Below are 20773 nucleotides of genomic sequence, written 5' to 3'. Positions count from 1 at the left end.
TGCAACGACGGCCTGGGGCCCGATTGACCTCGGTTTTGGGGTCGGGAAGCACGCACGAGACAAGGGCGAACTGCTCACGGGCTCAGAGTGGTCTATAGCAACACGGCAGGGCCTACTCCACGGACCGGCGGCGCAGCTGAGCTACGGCGAGGTCAACTGGTTGCAACAGAAGAAAGGAAAGAGTGGGGAGAGGGCACGGCGTGATCATTACCCTCGCATGATGCTGTTGTCGGCCGTAGATGTCGACGCGAGGCGGCACATGGGCGGAATCGTAGTGGCACAGGCGGAGGTCGGCGGGCCTCCGCTGCAGCAATTCCCGGTATGCAGTGGTGCAGAGGCCGGACAAGTGGCCGGAGATGCTCCTTGCCTCATGGCGGAGCTGCTTTAGGGTCTTGCAGGGGTAGAGGTGCCACGTGGTGGCGGTTCCACGGCGGCGCGGCGTGCTCTGCTTCAGTCTGCGGTAGTGCAGCCGGTGTCTAGGGTTTGGGGCGCGCTGGTGGATGGGAGGGCGCAGGGGTTTGTGGCCGGTTTAAGAGAGGCCGCCCAGAGATTGCGGGGTTCGGGTTTGGGAAAGGAATCTGCGTGGATCTCGGGCGGACGCCGCGGCCGTTGCGCGGGCGCGAGGGGAGCGGAGGAAGGGGATGACAGTGGGGCTGGCGGGACAGCGAGAGGAGGCGGGGATGCGGGCGTCGCGCGTGCGGTTGGAACGGCTGACAGGTGGACCGCCTTGTCGGTGGGTGACACTCGCGCGCGTGGGCGGGGCTGAGCGCGGCGAGGGATGGGCCGTGCGTGCTTGCTGGGCCAGTGCGGTGGAGGAGGGAAGGAGCGGAAGGCAGCTGAGCCGAGGTGGGGAGCAGCCCACGCGGGAAGGGAGGATTGGACCGAGCGGGTGGGGAAAAGAGAAGGCAGGTGCTGAGCTGCTGCGCTGACTTGCGGGGCCCGCGCGGCAGGGGGAAAATGCGTGCGCGCGGCCGTCGCCTGATCAGGAAGGCGCGCGGGAGCGGGCTGCGCTGGAGTGGGCCAGACGCGGGAGAGAGAGGGAGTGGGGTCCTGGGCCGCGCTGGTGGGTGCTGGGCCGCGGGGGCGCGGGCTGAGGACTGGGCTGGGCCAGCACGAAAGGGGTAGTGGCTTTGGGTTTGGTTTTTCTCCTCATGGGCTGGGTTGCTTTGGATTTTGGGTTTCCTAATCCTTTTCTATTTCTATTTCCTTCACTACTAACTCAAACTAATTTGAATTCAAACAAATTTGAATTCAAAACCTTATTCACTCAAACAAATAAAATAATGCACCAGCATGAATGCAACAACAAAATTATCCCTATGATAAATTTTAACTACTTATGGAACAAAAATTAGATTAAATGCAAGCTAAGCCAATTAAATCCTTAGAAAATTAAATAAACCAATTATATTTATAATTAAATACTGAAATTTAATTTAGGGTGTTACAGTATCCTTGTTGATCTTGCCTTGCTCCTCCATGAACTCCTTCAATTGTATACGAAGAGTCACCGAGTTTTGAATGGAAGAGCTTGCATTAAATTGGGGTCTACCTTGCCCGTAGCGGAAGTTGGTCGGCGGAATCCATTCTCCCTTCTTCATGTAGTCGAGCATCTTGGCTTCCTCCGGGCAATTCTTTTGTACATGGACGTACTCTCCACATTCTTCACATGTAGACATTGCTTCGGCCGCCTTCAAATCAATAGCTTGGGCTTCTCTCTTTTCCACTTCCATCTTCTCCAACCTTCTCATGAGCGAGTCGATCTTCCCTTCCAGCACTTCTTCGCGTTCCACTTGTAATGCACTCTTCGCGGCGCCCATGGCTTGGGGTGGTTGTAGGCTCCCCGATGATGCCCATGCGTCATTGTCCGCCACCTTCTTGAATAGCTTGAAAACTTGAGTAGGCGTGAGCTCAATGATAGATCCTCCGGCCGATGCGTCAATGATCCCCCTTGATGCAGTAGTGAGGCCTTGATAGAACTTCTGGACCACGTCCTCCCTTGAAAACTTGTGATGAGGTACGGTGCGGATGTAGTCGTTGAAGCGCTCATAGGCTTCCGCAATAGTCTCCATCGGGGCTTGCGCGAATGTTGCAATCTTGTTGCGCAGAATCTGGTTCTTGCCCGGCGAGTAGAACTCCGTCATGAACTCTTTCATCAAGGACTCCCAATTTTGCACTGTGTGTGGTGGTAGAGAATGAAACCATTGCAGCGCTCTCCCAAGTAGAGAGAACGGAAAGAGCCTCACTCTTATTTGATCTTGAGTCATCCCTTGCATGTCGAAGGTGCGGCATAGTTGGAGGAACGCTTGAAGGTGTAGATTAGCGTCTTCTTTTCCAGTGAAGGGCGAGCTTTGCACCATCCTTATGATTGAAGTCTTAATCTCGAACGGAACTCCGATGTTGTCGAGATTTTGGATCGGCAAGTCCCGAACGTTCGGAGTGCATAGCTCTCCGATCGTACGCTCTGGATCTGGTAGCGCCATCCCTTGGTGAAATGGCGCCTCCTTTGGACTTGTTGGTGGAGTTGCTTGAGGTGAAGACGATGAATCATCGGCTTCAACTTTTGGATCTACTAGTTCCGGCTTCTTTGATCGTGCTTCTCATCTCCTTTGCCTGTAAATTTTTTCTGGATCATCCACAAAATTTTCGGGTTTGTTGGAGAGGCTCCCGTCCATCTCCTGTTAGGGGTTAGTGAAAAAGAAAAATATATACGAGATCTAAAAGATGAATATACAAGATCTAAAACATAAAAGAAAAATAAAGCAAAAAATAAAGAAAACTCTAGACTAGATTGATTTTCGTGGAATAGATCTGTTTTTTTAGTTAGTTCAGAAAAATAAGAGATCTAAAAAAAGAAAAAATCAAGAAATATTTACGAATGCAAGTAAGATTGGATCTTAAATCAATGGTTCCTCGGCAACGGCGCTAGAAAAGCTTGTTGACACTCCATAGCGCCCCCGATTTATATACCGCAAGCGCACGGTTTTGTGTAGCTTTTCCCTTAGAGTATTCCCCCAAGGTTATAAATCCACGGAACCAAAGAGACAAGAAACAATCTACTAGCATAGAGATTCCTTTGTGTTGAGATGGTGAAAACAAATCTAATCTACTAAAAACACGACAAACACCGAAAGTAGCAAGAGAAAGTTAGAGATAACCAATCTAGATCACCTAGATCATGTATATGTTGTAGTTCCAGCTAGATAAAGTGAAGTAAGATAGATGTGAATCTCAATGAAAAGCCTCTTTAAACCCAAAATCTCCAATCCGATCCCTCGATACCCAACCTACTAAGTGGCAACGGCCTGTCACGACGCCACCCCTTTCAACGAGATACCTTGAAGCAAGTCGAACCCCCTTTGGTAGTTCCGCCATGAACATCTACCCACCATGACTACAAGATCATGCTAAGTGATCCATCTCGATAATAGATCTAAGATGAAGCGAACCCAAAGAAAAGAACGAAATCGAAAGAGGAGAACATGGTCGCTAAACATTCGGAAACACAAATAACTTCACCATGAATGATAGTACATCACAAGATCACAACCGGGGCCCTACCTTGATCTTGATGATCCTAGCTCCAGAACTCCAACGTGGTCTTCCTTGCAAGGTTCCCACGTCCGCTAGGGCAAACCCTAGACAACTAGCATGACCCTCGGCTCTCTGAGAGGTGTCCCTCTATCTTCTCTGCTCCTTGGCGTCGTCTCCCGAATTGATCTCTGTGTGAACCTTGGGGAGGGGTCTTTAAATAGCCTCAGGGAACCCTCGGTCAAAGGGGAGGTCGAACCGACCTAAAAAAGGTCTGGGCCGGCCAGCCCAATGAGCCTAGGCCGGCCGGCCTAGGACTTTCCTTCGCCGGCTTGTGCTCAACTTTCTCCCCAAGTCTCCTGGAATCTTCTAGAGTTTATGTCTTTCACGATTGCACCCCTTTAGACGTCGTTATCTTCGAGATTTCTTCGAGGAGAAGGATAGGATGGAAAATCCTTCCTTAAATATCTCTTTGCTTTGCTTAGCCCCGAAGTATCTCGATCTTATCTTGTGGGCTTTGTCTTTTGGGCTTCATTGGAGGGTGGATGTGCATGAACGAGCCTCTAATCATCATGGCCTTCGATCCTTTGTTCGGGCTTTGGCCTTCGTCTTTCTTCGTGTCATCACGTGATCGTGGGCCTCGCCATTTCATGCTCCAAAATTGGTCAAAAACCTACAAAAACGAAGTACCTCCAAAATATATGTGCAAACGTGAAAACGACCAATAATTGGGCCGAGGTTAGGATGGTTAGTGATTTTGATATTAAGTTCATGCCATTATCAAAGATAAATAGGGGATAAAATGGATACTTAAGGAGCGCCAACAGTCCCACACACGACTACTATGTAGGAACCTTGTGCCTTGGTGGCATGCTCCATTGGCATGATGATTGGAGGCGCAAAATACGTCTCCTTATGCGTGTGAGAGCGGGTGCTAAAATGGGGTGGAGTGGTAAAAGCCTCGGACCAGAAGAGGAGCATTCCACTAGTATGTGAGTGCGGGCTGCTAGAGCGGCGCTATGCAAAGCTAGTAGTGGGTGGATGAGGATTATGGCTAGGTTTTGCAAGCGCATGCAAGAGCAAGATTGGGTGGAGCCAGGCGGTGGAATGTTTTTCTACTAAAGTGTAGGCCAAAGCTTGGAGGCATGTCATGGCAGCCTTTAGACTTGTATAGATCTTGCTGGCTCACTCTCACTCCCTTCCTTGCTCACTTCTCTTTTTTTGATACATATATCTTTTTTTGTTTTCATTTCATTTTTTTTCTTTGCCTCCTTCTTTTCTTTTTTACTCTCTCTCTCTTTTATTTTTATAAGTAAGCCAAAGTTGATCCTTATGTAAACTAAGATACTCTTGGAATAGAACTTGCAGTGATTTGGTCACCAACTTCCCCTACATTTGGACTTATGTGTGTCGGGACACCAAGAGTCAAGTGTGTGGTGTTGGTGTTTCCTTCAGAGTGTGTTCTATAACCAGTGAATACCCAGTGTACAGAAGGAATAGTTCCCATGTTCCTGGGCGGCACATGTCATTCATTCTTTTTTATCTGAACCTGAAAGGGGTAGCGACCAAAAATACCCGAAGGTACATTTCCTAGAAACATTTGCTATGTTACCTGCGATGTTATTCAAAACACATGGAAACGAAACAAAACTCTACCAGTATGGAAACCGGGGAGTCGGATTTTATTGAATTATCAAATTGGGGGCACATTACAATTTGGAAGGAAATACCTGAAAAATAAAAACTGAAAGGGTATGCGGTAATGTGCCCAAGGGTAAATGTGAAGGGTGATGTGCAGTCTAGAGGTTGCCTTCTCAACACGTTACTCCATGTATTCTATCTTAACACCTAGACCGTGGCGGAGCGTATCGTAGTCGTCCTTGACGGACTTGAGCTCTAGAGTGAGCTCCGCCACCTGATCGCTAAGCTCCTTGTGCCCATCGCGTAGTTTGATAACTGTGCGAAGGAGCTGAGTGACCTTGGGTCCTCTGAGGACCGCCTCATCCTCGCTCTCATACTGACCGCCGGGGCATGTGCTCGGAGGAGGGGAAATGTGTCTCTTCACGCGCTTGACACCCTTAGGGGAGGATGCCACGGATTCGGCCTCTCCTTTATTCTTAGGAGAGAGTCCCGGCATCAACCCCTTACTGTACCCACCGCTTGGGGTACAGATGCCCACAATGTGAAAATGTTGTGGAGGCGAAGGGGTCATGGTTGTGCATGTGGTTACATAGTTTTGGCTAACTACATTGCCACTCTTTGAATACAGCGAGTATAGAAGCTCTTGCCCCTCCTCTAGCGGCATGGGCAAAACTGGATCGGCGAAGAGGCGCTTGGAGACGTCCTTCGGCACTAACATGCCTGTAGTCGGCCGTGCAGATCCTCCAGTGCCCGGGGACTTGCCTCTCCTGGCAGAGATCTTCTTGATGATGCGTAGCGTCAAGCGGGGGGAAGTGTTTTGGGGGGGGGGGGGGGGGCGAGGGGGGGGGGGGGGGGGACAAGGGGCTGCCCAGGGGGCTCGATCGAACCAGGGGTTCGGCCAGCCCCCTCTTGGCGCCTCTCGGCGTCCCCTCCGACGCCGGTGCAGGGATGATCGCCAATGGTGTCTTGGCGATGTGCTCAGCTTCCTGGTCAACATCCATGGCCACAAGTGCGAGGTTCGCCGGCGAGGGTTCACCCTCGAGGGCGAAGGTGGACGAGGCATCATTGAATGGAACAAGCACCTTGCCAGCCATGGAGATTTTTCAAAGAGGTGGAGAGGATGAGAGCAAGAAGATCAAGAATCTGGATGAATATGATTTGGAACAGATATTACTCGAGAAAAATTCCTCATGCTTCCACTGAAGTTGGATCTTTCCGGTGGAAAGATGTGCTCAGATTAAATATCCTTTACAAATGTATAGCTAAATGCACAATTGGTGACGGCTCCACTGTTACCTTTTGGGAAGATCTATGGGCTGATAAGATACTTGCCTCAAAGTTCCCCAACATTTTCTCCTTTGCCAAGAACAGAAAAATTTATGTTAAAGAGATCGTGGGGGCTGAAGATCTGGATTTACTTTTCCACCTACCTCTATCCATTTCAGCCATGAAGGAGATGATTTCCCTACAACATTGCCTAGCATTCATCTCTTACAATGTTGAGGCCCTAGACACTTGGACCTTAATTTGGGGCAATCGGATTTACACATCTTGTCGTTATTATAACTCTATCTACCAGAATTTACAAGCATAACCAATTTTCAAGCTCTATGGAAATCCAAATGTACTCCACGAATCAAATTCTTTGCTTGGCTCCTGCTTGTGGACAGGTTAAACACAAAAAGTATGCTGGTCAGAAGGCACTTTAATGTGCAAGCCAATGCTTTATGCGTGTGTACCTCTGCAACTCAGGAAGATGTTGACCACCTATTCTTCTCGGGAACGTATCCGATGGAAACCATACACTTCGTGAAAACCCATGCAAACCACAACAAAAAAGTCGTATAAATTCACCCAAAAAATCACACATTTAGATGATATGATAATACACAACCTTGTAAAATATCTTATCCAAACTCGACTTTGTTTGTGATATATAAAAACAACAATTTTCAAGCCAGAAAAGTTGTCCAAATGATTTTGTTAGAAATTTGTTATTTTTATATCTCACAAACGAAGTCGAGTTTGGACATGAAATTTTACAAGGTTGTGTATCATCATATCATCTATATGTGTGATTTATTTTGATGAATTTAGACGACTTTTTTCCATGGTTTGCATGGGTTTTCACGACGGTTGTTGTTTCCACCAGATACATTGTCATTCTTCTCTCGTTCCTTTGACACTTCATGTTGGAACAAACTGGGAATCCTTTGGTTGAACTCACCAAACATTTGTGACAGAATACTAAATGCTAGACAATCTCATGCTCTGCCATTCTTCATGGAGATCTTCCTCATAGCATCTTTGGAGATTTGGAACCTAAGAAACTCAAAGATTTTTGATAATGCCAGACCAATGTTGGCGCTCCTTAAGTATCCATTTTATCCCCTGTTTAACTTTGATAATGGCATGAATTTAATATCAAAATTACTAACCATCCTAACCTTGGCCCAATTATTGGTCATTTTCACATTTGCACATATATTTTGGAGGTACTTCGTTTTTGCAGATTTTTGACCAATTTTGGAGCATGAAATGACGAGGCCCATGATCACGCAATAACACGAAGAAAGACAAAGGCCAAAGCCCAAACAAAGGACCAAAGGCCATGATGACTAGAAGCCCGTTCATGCACATCCACCATCCAATGAAGCCCAAAGGACAAAGCCCACAAGATGAGATCAAGATACTTCGGGGCTAAGCAAAGCAAATAGAGATTTAAGGAAGGATTCTCCATCCTATCCTTTCCCTCGAAGATATCTCGAAGATAATGACGTCCAATGGGGTGAAATCGTGAAAGGGATAAACTCCAGAAGACTTGGGGAGAAAGGAGGACGCGAGGCAGCAAAGAAATGGGCCATGCCGGCCGGCCTTGGCCCATTAAGCCGGCCGGCCTAGGCCCTTTTCAGGGAGTCTCGGCCTCCCCTTTTGACCTAGGGTTTCTTGGGGCTATTTAAAGCCCCCTCCCCGAGGCTCATGCATCAGATCATTTGGGAGACGACGCCAAGGAGCAGAGAAGATAGAGAGACACCTCTCGGAGAGCCGAGGGTCGAGCTAGTTGTCTAGGGGCTTCCCTAGCCGACGTGGGAACCTTGTAAGGAAGACCACGTCGGAGTTCTGGAGCTAGGATCATCAAGATCAAGGTAGGGCCCAAGTTGTGATCTTGTGATGTACAATCAATCATGGTGAAGTTACTTGTGATTCTGAACTTTTAACGACCATGTTCTCTCTTTCGATTTCGTTCTTTTCTTTGGGTTTGCTTCATCCTAGATCTATTATCGAGATAGATCGCTTAGCATGATCTTGTAGTCATGGTGGCTAGAGGTTCATGGCAGAACTACCAAAGGGGGGTTCGACTTGTTTACCATGCTTCAGGGTGCTTTTGTCCAAAGGGGGGCATCGTGACAGGGCGTTGCTTTAAGTAGACGGAGTATCGAAGGATCAGATTGGAGATTTTGGTTTAAAGATGCTTTTCATTGAGATTCACATCTATCTTGCTTAAATACATCTAGCTAGAACTACAACATATGCATGATCTAGGTGATCTAGATTGGTTATCTCTAACTTTCTCTTGCTACCTACATGTAACACCCTAATTTGAATTCCAGCTTTTAATAATAAATTTAATTGGCTTTATTTAAATTTCTAAGGTTTATTGTGTTTAGTATGGCATTTAATTCAATTTTGTGGCTTAAGTAATTAAAATTTATCATAGGTTTTAAATTTTGTGTTGCATTCATGCTGGTGCATACTTTTATTTGAGTGTGGTTTGAATTCAAATTTTTATTTGAATTCAACCTTTGTTTGACTTAGATTTGAATTGAGAGAGTAAATAGAAATAGAAAGGAAAATAGAAAACAAACCCAAACCCACAACCAAAACCCAACCCAACCGCAACCCAACCCGGCCCTTTCCTTCTCCCGCATGGGCCCAGCACGCTGGCCCAGCCTCTCCCCACCCCGGCCCAATCCCACGCGTCTCCCAGGCCAGCTCGCCTCTCCTCCTCGCCCGGCCCAGACGTCCCCGGCCCGATCTCGCGCGTCAGCCCGCGTAACGCTTTCCCCCACTCCGCCGCTGACAGCTCGGGCCCACGGGGCAGAACCGTCCCCTTCCCCCGTCTGCCCCGCGCCGGGATGCCCTGCTCCGCTCCGCCCGTGCGTCGCCTGCACCGTGGACCTCCTCAATCCCGTAGCCCCACCTGCCTGCTACCGAGCACCCCCTACCTTCTAGAAGTTGTTCCCCGCACGGGAATCACGGTGAGCAGCGCAACCCCGCGCTCGCGCAGTAACCAACCGCCGCGATCATCGCCGGGATCACGCGCGGGCACGCACGCCCAAATCCCCGGGCAGGTCCTTTAAACGCACCCCACGGCCCCCCCTGCACTCCACTTTCCTTCCCACACCGCCCCGAGCCCGAGAACCACCAGCGCCGCCGCATCTCTTCGCCAGGACTGCCGCCGCCGGTAAGTGCCATTGCCGCCGATTACCCTCACCCCGGTGCCGATTCCGCCCCCCTGACCCCTTGCACTACTTCGCAGGACCCCTCCGGCAGATCCAGCGCCCGGAGCACCCCCGTACCGGCCCCGCCACCGAGCTCTGCGCCGACCCGCCGCCGTACCTCGGCGTCGACCCCGCTCCGCTGCGCATCCGACCGCCTCGACCCCTCGGTGAGCCGCGCCCCGACCCCCTCCTGCTTATGCGCTATTTTCCCGTAGCCAAGGCGCATCCTAGGCGATAGAACGTGCGCACTCCGGCGAACCTGTCCGCTCAGGGCCGCCGCCGTCCACGCGAGCGCAACTCCGAGCACCACCATGCCCCGCCAATGCTCTAGGTGTATTGCGCATACCCCGAAGTCCACCTCAGACCCAAGTCCGGCCCTATTTGACCCCTGGAGCGCCGGATTAGGCGTCTCCGGCGCAGCGCCGCCGTGGGAGCAGAGCTCTGGCGACCCAGCGCCGCCGCCCGCGCCCCCAACCGATCTTGGCCGCCAGATCCGTATGCAACGGCCTGGATTAGATCTTGGATCAAACCAACTAGAACCCTTAGATCTAGATCCAACGGCCTAAAACCGCGCGTACCGGTTCGGCCTGGAGTTTTTCTAAAGAGACCCCCGGTTCTGTTAAAATCAACCCGCAGTCCATCGCCTTTGAAAAATAATTGCAGTTAAGCCCAAAATTTTGCACGGACCCCCTTGAGTTTTCCAGAAATCTAACCCGCCATCCAGCCCTGGTCTTTTTGCGTGTCAGACCCTGGATCTATAGTATAATTATGTTTTAGCCCTCGGTTTTTGCAGAAAACCCCCTGGAACCTTAGTTTTCTTACAAATAAGCCCCTAGAACTTGTTTTAGGCCTAGTTTATGCGTTTTAGCTCCGTTTTTAGCGTTCTTTATGTCCACGCGATCGTTGTAACGAGTAGAACAGTTTAGACTTAGTTTTTCTTGCTGTTTTATTGTATTGTTGTACTGTTTCTTAGTTTTTGTTAGTGTTTGCTTGTATGCTTATTATTGTGCATTGTTTTGGCCATGTGTTCGTGAGTAGACATTGATCCATCTGAGGAGCCCCAGTACCAGTACCCGGAGCAGCCGTCTTTGGAGCAGTTTGAGCAGCAGGCAGAGCAGTACGAGGAAGGCAAGTATAACGTGAACAACCTATCACTTTTAATTACATTTTCATACTGCATTTAATACTGTATGCCTTTAAGGATTTCCTAGCCACTTTATATCCTTTATATATACCTTTGGGTTGCATTTTGGTTAGTTGTGCTAGGTTGCTGCGCTATAACACATTCTGGTCCTTTTTAATTAATTTGACTAATGGTTTACTTGAATTTAATTCTGAGAGTGGCCCTCTGTGTGGATGGGTGGCTCACGTCTCGTTAAAAGATGTTTTTGTAGAAACATGGTTTAGGGGGCCAGCACGGTGCTTAGTCCTTGGTTGGCCACTCTCCATAAGGACCGGTTCATAGAGCGACAACCTGGGACAACAGCGCTACCACAAGGCTAGAATGGGATAGACTTGGCTTACTAATTAGGTCTTTTTGGTCTGGAGTAACTTACCTGCGGGGCAAGAGTAGTAAGCTTCAATGGTCCCTGCTCCTCCGGCTGGTCTGTGCTTGGATTGCGCTCATGTGCTTGTACCCCCGTGAGGTGGGCCCCATCGTCGCTGACCTATCTCTCGCGGTTACGCCTTACCAACGAGATTCTTTGTAACGGCCTCGTAGTGAGTCGCTAGTCATCTCACCTAAGGAAGTGTGATGAACCCCTGGCGTAGCTCACGACTTGTGGGTAAAGATGTGCAACCTCTGCAGAGTGTAAAACTGGTATACTAGCCGTGCTCACGGTTATGAGCGGCCCAGATCCTCCTTTTGATTAGTGGAGTTATCTTCTTCCGACGAGGGAGGTGCTTCTCGGGGTTTACCTTGGTGGCTTGGTTTTGGTATGGTTCTCAGTAGTTTCTTAATTAATTCTAATCAATTACTATGTAACTGGGTTAATGGTAATTCATCAACTCGTAGTAAATAGATTTAATAAAACTTTGCCAACACTTAAAAGCTAATGCAGTTGAGTCAGCCAACCTTAGAGCCTCATAGTTTGTGTTATACTTGTTGAGTACAAGTTGTGTACTCACACTTGCCTCTTCTCTACTTTTTCCTCTTGGTTACGCTACTGCTGCTCAGTTCCTGCCGACACGAGGGAGTTCGTCCAGCGCTACCAGGACTACGAGGACTTCTAGGTGCTTCGTCTCCCAGTCGACGCCCCTGTGGCGCCCTGCTTCAGCTTCGGAGAGCTTTATCGTATTTTGTACTTCGCTTCCGCTGTATCGGACATTTTTGTCATTATTGTAATAAATAACATTCGTATACGCTTTATTATGTCTTTTTACGTGATATGTGCTATGATATACTGTTCATTCTGTTGTATATACGTGTGACTTGATCCTGGCACGTATATGATTGTTCGGTTTATGTTCTTTTATAAACCGGGTGTTACACTACAGTGATTGTCGCTTTTAGCAGATTAGATTCGTTTTTCACCATCTCAACACAAAGGAATCTCTATGCTAGTAGGTTGTTTCTTGTATCTTTGGTTCCGTGGATTGATAAACCTTGGGGGAATACTCTAAGGGAAAAGCTACACGATCCATGCGCTTGCAGTATATAAATTGGGGCGCTAAGGAGCGTCAACAAGCTTTTCTGGCGCCGTTGCTGGGGAACCATCGATTTAAGATCCAATCTTACTTGCATTCGTAAATAGTTCTTTTTCTTGATTTTTCTTTTTGATCTTTTTTTTAGATCTCTTATTTTTTGTGCTAACTAAAAAAACGGATCTATTCCACGAAAATCAATCTAATCTAGACTTGCATTCGTAAATAGTTCTTTTTCTTTATTTTTCTTTTATGTTTTAGATCTTGTATATTCATCTTTTAGATCTCGTATATATTTTTCTTTTTCTTTTCACTAACCCCTAACAGGAGATGGACGGGAGCCTCTCTAACAAACCCGAAAATTTTGTGGATGATCCAGAAAAAATTTACAGGCAAAGGAGACGAGAAGCACGATCAAGGAAGCTGGAACTAGTAGATCGAAAAGTCGAAGCTGACGGTTCATCGTCTTCACCTCAAGCGACTCCACCAACAAGTCCAAAGGAGGTGCCACTTCACCAAGGGATGGCGCTACCGGAGCAGGGGCGTACGATCGAAGAGCTATGCACTCCTGACATTTGGGACTTGAAGATTCAAAACCTCGACAACATCGGAGTTCCATTCGAGATCAAGACTTCAATCATAAGGATGGTGCAAAGCTCGCCCTTCACTGCAAAAGAAGACGCTAACCTACATCTCCAAGCGTTCCTTCAACTATGCCGCACCTTCGACATGCAAGGGATGACTCAATATCAAATGAGAGCGAGGCTCTTTCCGTTATCTCTACTTGGGAGAGCGCTGCAATGGTTTCATTCTCTACCAGCGCACACGGTGCATAATTAGGAGTCCTTGATGAAGGAGTTCATGATGGAGTTCTACTCGCCGGGCAAGACCCAAATTTTGCGCAACAAGATTGCTACATTCGTGCAAGCCCCGACAGAGACTATTGCGGAAGCCTATGAGCGCTTCAACGACTACATCCGCGCCGTACCTCGTCACAAGTTCTTGAGGGAGGATGTGGTCCAGAAGTTCTATCAAGGCATCACTACTGCATCAAGGGGGATTATTGACGCATCGGCAGGAGGTTCGATCATTGAGCTCACACCGACTCAAATTTCAAGCTATTCAAGAAGGTGGCAGACAATGACGCATGGGCATCATCGGGGCGCCTACAACCACTCCAAGCTGTGGGCGCCGCGAAGAGTGTATTGCAAGTGGAACGTTAAGAAGTGTAGAAGGGAAGATCGACTCGCTCATGAGAAGGTTGGAGAAGATGGAAGTGGAAAAGAGAGAAGCCCAAGCTATTGATTTGAAGGCGGCCGAAGCAAGGTCTACATGTGAAGAATGTGGAGAGTACGGCCATGTCCAAAAGAATTGCCCAGAGGAAGCCAAGATGCTCGACTACATGAAGAAGGGAGAATGGATCCCGCAATCCAACTTCCGCTATGGGCAAGGTAGACCTCAATTTAATGCAAGCTCTTCCATTCAAAACTCGGTGCCTCTTCGTATACAATTGAAGGAGTTCATGGAGAAGCAAGGCAAGATCAACAAGGACACCGTCACCAAGTTCATGTCTATGGACAAGATCTTGGAGAACATTGATGGCAAGGTGATGGAGGTCGGGAGCTCTAACCATCAAGTACTCAACATGATGAAGATGCTAGAGACGCAAGTAGCCTAGCAACGAAGGGAAATTGCCCGGGCAACCTCAAAGTCCGGAGACGGCTAAGGCAATTCAAACTCGCTCGGGAAAGGAGACTGAAGAACCCGAACATGCGGCGGGAGCAAGGAAGTCTAAGCCAAGAGTTGAAGTGGAGACCATCATCAAGGAGAAGGCGCCTACTCCTACGCCAGAGATAGTCACCGAAGAGCCAGAGTTTGAGCTAGATGATAAAGACACCAAGATTCTTCCGCCAAGGCCACGATACTGCAAAGGTAAACATGAAGACGAGCATTTCAACAAATTTGTTGACATGGTACGCATGTTGAGCATCAACATGCCGCTCTTGGATGCTCTACAAGTTCCAACATATTCTCGCTACTTCAAAGACATCATGGGAAACAAGTGCGAGATACCTCCAAGTACCGTCAAGCTAACCGAGGAGTGTAGCGCGGCAATCGCTAATGAAGCTCCTGAGAAGAAGAGGGACACCGGATGTCCTACCATCCCATGTTCCATTGGATCTCTTATGTTCGAAAGAGCACGTTGTAATCTCGGCACAAGTGTGAGCGTCATGCCAAAGAACGTGTTCGAGAAGCTACGCTTATTGGAGCCAGAGCCCACCGCCATGTGCCTAGAGCTAGCGGACAATTCCGTTTGCTATCCTTCGGGAATCGCCAAAGACGTGCCCGTGAAGATTGGAGAACACTTAGTCCCCGTTGACTTTGTGATTCTCGATATGGGAGAAGGGAGCAAGGCGCCTCTCATACTTGGGAGGCCTTTCCTCAAGACCGCAAGGGCGAACATCGACGTTGGCAAGGGGGAGATCAAGTTCGACATCAATGGCACCACAAGCGAGTAAGTTTCGTCCACGCCTCGAGGTATGCAACATGATCAATGTCAAATATGTTCCACCTCACCGCCGTGTCACAGACGAGAAGCCAAAGAAAAAAGAGGAGCCGAACAAGAAGGAAGCGAACAAGGAGATAGAAGTCATCGCGTCCATTGCGACAAAGAAGATCACTGCACCCGTCAAGATAAAAGCTAGAAGCCAGCCTGTGAAGACCAAAAAGACGACTAACCTGGAGGACAAACCCACAACAAGGATTGTGCAGAAGTGGGTACCCAAGACTGCAGCGCCATCACCGAGCATTGGTCCGAAGTGAAGAACAAGAAAGTCTAGCTATAGACTATAAACGAAGCGCTTTGCGGGAGGAAACCCGTTCGTCAAGTCAAGAATAAAGCTGCCGGGAGTTGAACCCATTCGTCGAGTCAAGAATAAGCTGCCAGGAGGACAACCCGTGAGAGATTTGGGTAAGTAAGTCGAGAATTTTGCTACGCAAGAACATGAAAAACTTTTGACAATTGGTCGTTCGGTCGAACAATTCAATTTGGATTTTATTCGCTCAGTCATTTCGATGTTGTTTCTTATTTTAAACCAATGACATGAGCCATCCTATGATTTATTTGCCTCTTCTTGAGAAAGCCATATCCAAATTTCCATACCTATTTTTGGCGACCGTCCTCTCCATGATGGCCGGACCAAGTTGAGATAAAAAGACACGAGTAGAGCCGCGCTATGATTATATTATTTAAATTCTTGATGCGTTGGTTCATGCACACATAGAGAGAGTTTTCAGTTCATTACCATAGGACTAGAATTTTTCCTAAACTTTAATTATTCCCTTTTTCAAAATTTCTCTCTCATTTTGGCAAAAATTAGAACCTAAACCCAAGCCCCACGGTTGAATTCGAGATTGTTCGCTATCAATTCATGAAAGTGAACGGTTCCAGTGCAACCAAAATTAATGTAGTCGGAAAATATTTTTCGACTTACAAATGTAAAGATGTTTTGATTCCCCTCTGATTATTCATTTAAGCTCATTGCATGCTTTGAGTTAATTCTGAAATTTCGAAGTTAGAGGAGGATTCAACATCTAAGCATGATTTGGAGAAGGTTTATGTGCTTGATTAGCATCTATTGATCAAAGTGAGTTCACGGGAAGGAATTGTGCTCTCTACCTACAACCACATGCAAATAATCCAAAGAAGGGAGCAGTCATGCATTGGAAGGACATGAGATTTTCAGCAAAGATGGCACCATGTGAGGAATGATGAAGCATGGGACAAGATGAATGACACAAAGTGAAGAAATAATGCTGCAAGTGGACATCAAGGACAAGGAAGGAGTGGTGCACAGGTTTTGGACGGCGTAAATCACAAAAGATGTACTGGACAGAGGCAAGGAATCGCACTAGGAAGTCACCAGAGAAAGATGAAGTGGAGGAGGGCTAGGAACACCCTAGGCCGGCCGGCCCCATGGACCTAGGCCGGCCGACCTGGCTTCTTTTTAAGCCCCCTGGTGATCCCCTTTCACAGGTATGCTCCTCACTCAATTCCTTGTTCGTGTTCTTCAAGTTCATCACCCAGAAACTTAAGCTAGAGCTCTGAAAAATTCGTCCACCAAAATCAACTCCAAAAATCTCCGAAAATTCTCCACAAATCCTAGTTTGCTCCACTCTTCGATATATTGTTCTCCCACCGGCAAGAAACCCCCGGTGTGTTTGTTTTTGAGTGTGTGCAGCAAAGAGTCACCATGAGTGGCTTCATGAAGTTCGTCACCGGGAGGAGAAGGACGCGTTCATCAACGCCCGACGCATCGACAAGTTCCTCGCGGAGGCACTCGGTCGCCGAGTCTCCGCAAGGCATGGAGGTAGACAACCCCGCACCGAGGAGCGACATGTTGCTCCTTGGTGGGATGAGAGACCCAAGAAGTTCCTCCATGAGATTCACCGAAGGCGCGCCACCTCCTCCACGGCGTTCGACAAGGTCATCCGCACCACCGCCATACAAGCCCAAGAATTCCGGATACGGGTTTACCATCTTGTCAAAGGAAGAAGAAAGGCTCAAGTTCATGAAGGGAAGGCTGCGAGCAAACTATGATTTTGATGAAGCATTGGAGAAGTTGGGATTCCACCATGTTCTCTCTTTCGATTTCGTTCTTTTCTTTGGGTTTGCTTCATCCTAGATCTATTATCGAGATAGATAGCTTAGCATGATCTTGTAGGCATGGTGGCTAGAGGTTCATGGCGGAACTACCAAAGGGGGTTCGACTTGTTTATCATGCTTCGGGGTGCTTTCGTCCAAAAGGGGGCGTCGTGACAGGGCGTTGCTTTAGTAGACGGGGTATCGAAGGATCAGATTGGAGATTTTGGTTTAAAGATGCTTTTCATTGAGATTCACATCTGTCTTGCTTCACTACATCTGGCTTGAACTACAACGTATGCATGATCTAGGTGATCTAGATTGGTTATCTCTAACTTTCTCTCGCTACCTTCGGTGTTTGTCGCTTTTAGTAGATTAGATTCGTTTTACACCATCTCAACACAAAGGATTCTCTATGTTAGTAGATTGTTTCTTGTATCTTTGGTTCCGTGGATTGATAAACCTTGGGGGAATACTCTAAGGGAAAAGCTACACAATCTGTGCGCTTGCGGTATATAAATTGGGGCGCTAAGGAGCGTCAACAACCAATAATGCAGCAATGGCTCCACAACTTCAAGTACTAGGCTCATCTCCAACTCTTGAGTGTTAGGGAAATAGATAGACCTATAATTGTACAATGGATAAATTCAATCATGTAATCTCTACTTTGTATGTTTTTTCTATCCCTCCCCCCTATAAGTATTCTGCACCCCTTGTATAGTTTATTTTAATGCATTTGCTGTGGGCAACTCCCCCACAGTTTTAGTAGAAAAAAAGGCAGAACCAGCACCATCCTTGGTATGCTAGGATTTTTTTCAAGGTGCTTACCGATCACCCCCACACTTGGACCCTCTTTTTTTTCATGACTCTAAGAGCCAAGTGTGTGAGGCCAATGTCTCATACAGAGTGTGCCCCGTCACCAAGGATATAGTTGGTGCAGTTCTCATGTTCTCGGGCATTGCATGCCCGTCTTCCTTTTAATCTCAAGCTGAAAATGGTTAGCGACTAAAAATACCCCAAGGTGCATACTATCCAGAGAACATGTTCTTGCTTTTTATTTGAAAAATACCCGGCAGTGCTTGTTTATGGTCACAAGCTCGACCATGGGGGTTTTCCTCTTGCAGTTATGATTGGTGATGTAACCCCAACTTCATCACCAATTGTCATCTCATCGTTAGAATTCTAGCTGCAAGGTTAGTGTCGAAGTGCAACAGGATGCAAAATTCACCGTAATCAAAAGCATTTACATGCTTTCAAAAGAGGCAAATGAAGAATATTTCTAAGAAGGATGTAAAACCTGCTGCACTTTCCTAGCACAAGCGGCTGATGATTCTGGAGGCTCATGATAGTGGTCTTGAGGTTTAGTAAGGATGACACTCCAATGCTAAAGAATAAAGGATATCGTCTCTAGATCAGATTCGCTCAGATTGCTCATGGCCCAAAAGTTCTTTGATGAACAACAGAAAGGAGTTTGAGGGCTAGAGAAACAAGGCTTTCACAAGGGGGTTGATGGTTGTTTTCAAGGAGAAAGGTTAACAACGGTGGGTTAAAGGACGTCACCTCCTTGAGGTGTCACCATTGGGAATTCTAGCTAGAACTGGGTGCCACCCTTTTTTTTGCAAGATCCCGACTCCTTCTTGGATTGCTCATGAAGGTTTTGCTAGTGCTAAAGGCTAAGGGTTTGGAAAGGAAATTAGCACCAACAACGAGATCACTCAAAACATCCACTTCAATTCCTTGGATGCGGCATTGATTGGATTAAAAGTGGGCACGAATTTGAATTCTTCAGAAGAAAAACTCCTCCTCTGTTGGTATTTAGCCTCCAAGCCTACTCAGGGAAACCCTTAGCAGTATGATTATAGGCAAGGGATCGACTAGCTCCGGAACTCGATGGTACAAGAAACACAAGGATTTAGATAGGTTCGGGCCGCGAGATGCGTAATACCCTACGTCCTGTGTGGTTGCTTTTATTGCCTTAGGTGTTGCTATGGTTGTCTCTGTTTTGAGGGGTCCTTACCTGCCCTTATATACTCTGGGGTCAGGGTCACATCGTAATTCCTAGTCGAGTACTGTTGGAGTCCAACTACAACTTGGTTGGGTGGTTTCCTCGTACTACAACTAGTTCTACACCTATTCGGGTAGTTACAAAAGAGGTAAGGTACATCCATGTGCTATCCCTTACACTAAAACATTCTATGCCTATGAGAAGTCCTGCTACCCCGGGTCTGACAAGCCCCCGAGTTCTTCGTAGCCGAGTCCTGCAAGCATTGAGTACTTGTGGAGGCGTCTTCGAGTACTTCAAGCAATATGAACATCCAACTGGTGCTTCTGAGCCTTCCTTTGAATGCTTCGAGTAGTCTTCCAAGTACTCCTGGTTGCCCCGAGGCTATGAGGTGCTCATGCCCCGAAATCTTGATCATATATGGTGCGTGAAGTACTCACGCTCCATATGGAGTAGCCCCTGAGCCTTAGCTTGAATCCCAGAATCAGGCTGAGGGTCACTTCGGTCTTTTTCTTCCTTTATTTTCCAAAAAAAATTGAAATATTGTTGACGCAAAAATCAACACACTGGAATCCGAGGGCAAGTGTTCGCCAAGTCATGGAAAGTCAACCAAGCGTGCCAGTCAATTTGACCTGAAATTGACAAGGGACAAAACAAAGTCAAATTCGAGAGCGTATCGGCTGGGATTCCGAATATCTCTCAGATGGGCGTATCGGCAAGCTTTGCCGATACTATAGACAACAAAAAGATATTAAATGCAAGCGCATAGTAAACGAGCGTATCGGCAGGATCAGCCGATACACTAAACGACAAAACTGGCTTTGAACAGCCAATCGTGTATGTATGACAAGATCTAAGCTACGAATGTGTAACTCAGATGATGTGAAGCTAAAAACAGATCTAAACCGGCTCTTGAGATAACAAAAGTGTTACTCCAAAACCTAAAGCCGATCTACTATGTTTTTAGATGTGATAATGGCCAAAAAGCATAGGAAAACCTACAAATCTAGCCGATATCGATAATTGGTGAATAAATCTAGACGAGACGACAGCGATGCGCCCGGAAGTCAAAGCCTAGATAAACTCGATAACTTTTGAATAGATTTGAATGAAGCCACAGCGATGCGCCCGGTAGCTAAAGCTCAAATATACTCAGTAAAACGAAAACTCACCAGGAAATCAAGTCGCTCGAATGTGAGGCATCCTTGATCAACTTGAAAGAACTCGTCGAAAAAAGAAGAGAAAAGGTGAAGTCGCCGAAAAAGTGCAAAGGAATTGTAAAATTTGTTGTATTGGATGTGTATCAAGTTTTTCCGGTCTCTTACAACTGATATATATAGCCTAGCGCTAGCAAGTCCTAGCCAATTACGGCAAACATTACTTGACCCTAAAGAAAAGACTATCTAAAAGATAAACTACTTAAAATATTACAACTGAATCATCAAGATTTTCGTAGAGTCCGGATCCTCTTCTCCTTCCTTGACTTCATCGGCAACTCTCCATCGGCCGGATACCAGAGCTAGCGGATCAGCATCTTCAAAGCATATTCTTCTGGCCCATCGGACGAACTCCATTGGCCGACTCCAATCCTGTGCATCTTTTGGTTTCTTCCAAATCGGCCACCTTCCCTTCACAAAAATCATCTTCCTTGACATGTGTCAAAAAACGGTGTCAACACATGCCCCCCAGTTTCGGAGTAATAGATATGTTGCTCCGAAATTAATGTTAATCATTATTGCCAATGTTCATATTTATCCTCATCTCCCAACCAGACAGTGTATCGAATCCCCATTTTGCCCTCGAGCAAAGGTT

The sequence above is a fragment of the Panicum virgatum genome, chromosome 6N (assembly GCF_016808335.1).
Source record: "Panicum virgatum strain AP13 chromosome 6N, P.virgatum_v5, whole genome shotgun sequence".
Taxonomy (NCBI): Eukaryota; Viridiplantae; Streptophyta; class Magnoliopsida; order Poales; family Poaceae; genus Panicum; species Panicum virgatum.
This window is presented reverse-complemented; position numbering follows the sequence as displayed.